At 31.8% G+C, this 5,517-nt stretch overlaps 2 long non-coding RNA genes across 2 annotated transcripts; both read left to right on the forward strand.

Annotated features, from left to right (window-relative positions):
- Window positions 1-407: 407 nt before the first annotated feature.
- On the forward strand, window positions 408-4,209 carry LOC134200428 (uncharacterized). The gene is made up of 3 exons (XR_009975352.1): window positions 408-1,849; window positions 2,305-2,425; window positions 2,517-4,209. It is a non-coding gene; the product is annotated as an uncharacterized LOC134200428 (long non-coding RNA).
- A 195-nt stretch (window positions 4,210-4,404) lies between these two features.
- On the forward strand, window positions 4,405-5,517 carry LOC134200430 (uncharacterized). The gene is made up of 2 exons (XR_009975354.1): window positions 4,405-4,439; window positions 5,139-5,517. It is a non-coding gene; the product is annotated as an uncharacterized LOC134200430 (long non-coding RNA).

The following is a 5,517-nucleotide window of genomic DNA, read 5'->3' on the forward strand; positions in this document are numbered from 1 at the left end:
ACCTTTCTGATTTGAACGGTGATTGCTCGACTAATGATCATTTCTTTTTAAATTTTACACTCAATTCTTCAGACATCGTTAAACATTATTTTTGCTTTAGTGTAGGCTTCTCTCAGATCTATTTACTGATTCTGATTATAATATTTCCTTCTCCATCGTAATGATTCTGCAGCCGCTTTTATTGTCCTACGATTTGAACGAAAGTCCTCTAGTTTTTAATAACTTGCGAAAGTACGTATCTGCTAAAGATCTAGTCGTTGACCGACTATTACTATTAGCATAACGTAATCTCGAAAACATCGTTATTTCTAGTAATGTGTAGAAGCATTTTTAAAATATATTATATACCTAATACTTCGAAAAGCCAATCTGCTAGTTTGTTTGCTGCGGAAATTTCAAAGTTATAACAGGGGGGTGCAACTCCCATACAAAGGAAAAGAACATTCAACTAGCGTCATCTTTAGGAACCGGCGAGGTCATTTTTGAAACGTTTTGGCCTTAATGAACTAATAAACTCACTAGATGGCAGATACGAGTTCTGACTCAATAAAAAAGGTTAGCGTACTTTGAAGCAGTGCTTCCACTTTTAGGGAATTCTCCCTTTTTTAGGGAAAAATAGCTGATATTTTGGATGGTAAAGACAATTTAAAAAATACCAGGATTTAGGATATTTCGGGGTAAAAAGCAAAGCCTATACTAGTAACTGTTGTGAATTTTAAAATAAACGATAATTAAAGTAAAACAATGAACATTTTATTTTATGGAGAGAGAATGACATTAAGTCGAGTTGACAAGTAAAAGAATAAAACAGAGTTGTGTATAAAAACTATAAAGGTTTAATTCAACAGTAACCCTCTAGTAAAGTAAATCATAGATTAAGCCACTGCTTTTTTCTTAGGGATTCCCCAGAATCCCAATAAGTATAATCCGCCAAACTTTTATTTACCTATTTTCGTTGATGTCACCAGAACTTACTTGTATTGTAATATACAGGTACTTCATGTACCATGAAAGATTATCATGGTAATTTCATTTACGAAAACTTTGTAATTGTCATTTCACTTTTGCTAGCAGTTCCTTCTTCAAAGACTGAGGTGGAAAGATTATTCAGTGTTCTCAAATGTAAAAACTGACAAAAGAAACAGGCTTTCTAATGAAACCCTGAACGGCTTGCTTCATAGAAAGTTCCCAACTTTGCCAGCAAACAATTGCTCAATTTTAGAACCGAACAGTGTTAGGTTGCGTGCACCAAAAGAATATAAAAGCAATGCGTCGACTTCCTTGAAAATTCTAATCCTATAGATCTATGATCTTCTGGGGGCGTTTATATTATATATACCTACATTAAATAATATGCTGTGGTTTATTTTCTGTATTTTATTTATGCTTTCTATATAAAGGATTTATGAAAGTTGTCTAGGAAATTTTAGGGATAAATTCAAAAGAAACTAGGGTAAAATGTGTTAAAAAAAACGTAAGTGGAAACACTGCTTTGAAGTTTTCAAAATTCCAGGGCCGTAAAACAAACTCAAAAAAAAAAAAAAAAGTTTTCAAAATGTCGTAACGATTTAATTTTTTAAATCGTTTTTTTTGGTCTTGGTGTGAGTTATTTTACGTTGTAGTATTAATTTAGAGCATCTTTTAGCTTTATGAGAATATTAGACGATTAGACATTGAGAAACTCTGTTTTGAATTCTCTTTAGACATAACTTGGTTCCAATACTTTTTTCTTCGTTAGCGTTTCGTAAGCCTGTGTAACTATTTTCGTTTCTTACAGAAAGTTTATTATTAAAAATCAGCATGCCTCGAAGATCGAAAATGAAATGCTATTTCGGATGCCTTGATAACGGTGAGTTTACACTATTTTCCCGGTATATTATTTGCTAACAGAATTATTATTCATAATATAATTAAATGAATTAGCACCAACTAATGGTCCTTCCTATTTCTGCTGCCTAGCTATCATATATGTTAAGTTTGATCAAAACAGTCGGTGTTAAGTCTCGTACTATCACACACACACCTCAGATAATAAAATTGTCTCGAGTGGGTGGAAGTATTTATGTTTTGCAACTCAGCGTATTATATGCTTATTGTCAAGTGGGCCCGAACTAGTTTTTTGGAATGATCAATCAGTCATGCTTTCCTGTTTAAATAAAATACAGCACAATTGATCTCACATCCAAAGTTAGATGATGGCATTCACATTTTGTTTCCTGGTGTTTGATAACCAAGTTACACCAAGTGGCCTGTGACCACGTTCATCCTTCTACCCAATATAAAATAATGTTTTTATTTTTGTAGACAAAGGTTTGATAATGACAAAATTTTATGGAAAAATTATAAGGAGCACTAAAATGTCTGAAACATGAAAAGATTGATGCACTATATTTGAACCAGAATGTGTTATGTAATATATTAATTTGTAAGTATGATTACATTAACACTAAATTTTTCATGGTCGTATTTTTTCAATATTTGTTACATACTTAAGATACTTTGTTTCTCCGTTTCAGAAGAGAAACTGATTCAGCAAGGAATGTGAACTCACAAGGGATCTTAATTTTTTTTAAATATGTTTATAATTTATAAATTAATAATTGAAATAGTTCATAAGAACTAAATTGATGCCAATTTTGTTTTAAAATAGGTTGTTTAGTTCTTATAGTTATACTATTACGTTTGAATAGTTGTAATTAGTAAGTTAGTAATATATGAAAATACTGATATAAATTTTTGTAAATGACCTTTTGTTAATTCTACGAGAAGATGATTTTAATTAATGATCAAAAGTCAACGATCTTCAAAAGCATTATTTGCAATTATTTAGATTAACTGTGGAATATATTTGCTAAGTTGTGTTTTCTGTATGAGCAGATATAAATGAAAATGCCCAAACATGATTATGTTTCTTACATTTTCATTATGTGAAATCAATATGCTTGTGACTGAGTATATTAATAATTTATTAAAACTTAAGTGATAGACAGCAAGCCCTATGACACTGCTGAAGTTTATAAGCACTTGTGACCACTTATCATGAGCCGGGTTGTGTGCTCGTCTGCTGTTGAGTGCAATAAAAATTTTCGAGACCCTTTCTATTATTTAGATGTAATATTAATGTACATTTAATTTGGATTAAAAGATAAATTTACATTTTATGTTTGCATGTGTATGTTTATAATTCATTTGCATGTAACGAACATCAGTTTCTTTTGTAACAAAATGCAAACTAATGGTTTGTAATGAATGTAATTAACTTTAAGATGATTTTCTTTCAATCTGCTGTTTGTTTCATCTAGTATTACCAAAGCTAAAGCATCAGTAACGTCAGAATAGAAATAATTTAGATAGGGAATAAAAGTATAACTATTGTAATCATGTCTAAGATTACTATAAGTGTCATTAAGTACAAACTATCAATATTTAAGAGTACTTTAAATCATCATTACATTTTTTAAACATTTTTTGTTTTTTTTTTGTTTTTCAAATCATGTAACAAAACGTTTGTGCAGAACAAAATGTCACATGTTATGAACATGATTGTGGGTTAATCGTTTCTTAAATTTCTAAATGTTTATAAGAATGCTAAGAATAATTTAGTATTCACTTTAGTGTGTGTATTATCTCTACAATGCTAGTTTAAATGACAATTATTGTATGACGAAGCATAGGTAGTATTTATAGATGTAATATTTTCATACAAGGTCATGATCTGTCACGATCAACTTTAAGCAAGAACTGCTATCAATAAGAAACAAATTTATTAAATTTAATTCAAATTGTCTACTATGTTTATAATGGAAAGCTGACATGTTTATATTTCGCACAAATGACTTAATTGACATTGAATGATTTGATTATCTAGACTTAATTAACTTTTAGATAACTTTCGATTTAATGTTAATAAGTACGCTAGTAGGATTAATCTTATTGTTATTCGAAGTTTTATACAATTGTACGTTCATACAATCTTTTAACCGAAAATTGTTTGTAATATAGGGAAATTAAATAGCTTACAGAGAATTACAGCTTTTTATTTTAAAAAAACTGTTTTCTCTCTGTATGAAAAGATCTTATCGATTAGAATGCTGAACACAATCAAACATTCCTTAATATCTCATAAGTACTACCGGGAATTCCAGCGATTCTAAACGATAAGATTTTTTCATAAAGAGAGTTATTAAAAATATTAAAATTACTAAAAAAGCCACCTGGTGGGGGGTAGGGAGACTAATAATCGACTGTAGCGACGCCTGCTGGACCGGGCTTTAACTAAAGCAAAAATAAAAATGAGAGTTGCGCATCTATCTCTAATATATTAAGTGTATAATCTATGGTTATAAAACGGGTTGTGAAACAATTTTGTTGGTAGGTCGTGTTTACTTCAAGTTGACAGAGGCGCGTTTCCAGGGAACGTAAAACATGTGTTTGGACAGGTAAATGGGATTTATTTCTTTGGAATCTCAGCCGTATTCACTGTTTACTGTGTTTGTAATAAATAGTTCTTCATAAACATGTGTCAGAAGAATGTAGCGTTTCCGCAGTATCTTGAGTTGGAACGGTATTCGAAATTGAAAATTTTCTGGACTCAAACATTGTAGAATTTTACATTTCTGAGATTCGATTGTGATATGTGCCTTTTTATTATACTCAGTGGGTTGATGGCGTTCTTGTATTTAGTGATTACTGGAGTTCAGTGACACGACAAACTATATACGGGCACCCACTTTGGGACATTTATACTGGTATATAGGACCTCGTGTGAGTCCGCGTGGGTAGGTACCACCGCCCTGCCCGTTTCTGCCGTGAAGCAGTAATGCGTTTCAGTTTGAAGGGCGGGGCAGCCGTTGTAACTATACTGAGATCTTAGAACTTATATCTCAAGGTGGGTTGCGCATTTACGTTGTAGATGTCTACGGGCTCCAGTAACCACTTAACACCAGGTGGGCTGTGAGCTCGTCCAACCATCTAAGCAATAAAAAAATAAAAAATAAAAAACATGAGGTGAAAGTCTCAATGAAAGTCTCCATTGTATTATACAACGGCTTTCCCACTTTAAAAACTGGAACACATGGGTGATTTGTCGCAGAAAAAATAATTATTTTTGCAGTATGCAACGTTTTTTTGATTTGCAGGTAATAACATCACGCGCGAAGGGCAGTGATTTGGCGTTGTAGTAAGCTAAATAGCAGATTGTGTTATTAATTTAAAAGTAGCTCTGTCTGTCTGTAACGTTTTCACACTACGACTAAACCGATTTGGATAAAGCTCTATCCAAAAATAGAATTATTTGAAATATCAAGGCTACCTTTCAGCCCATTGTAGATTGCGGATTTGGAACTACGTTATTGAAAACACAGGTAAAACAGCCAATCTAGAGCTGGTTAGGTATTATATTTTTACGATTATTTAACAAAGGATATCTACAACGTATCGTAATAAGAATTTAGGCTTGAATGGATGTATGCCAATCTTTACTAGTAATTATGTAACTTAATATAACAATGTCTTTGA

Source organism: Bombyx mori, chromosome 17 (genome assembly GCF_030269925.1).
Source record: "Bombyx mori chromosome 17, ASM3026992v2".
Taxonomy (NCBI): domain Eukaryota; kingdom Metazoa; phylum Arthropoda; class Insecta; order Lepidoptera; family Bombycidae; genus Bombyx; species Bombyx mori.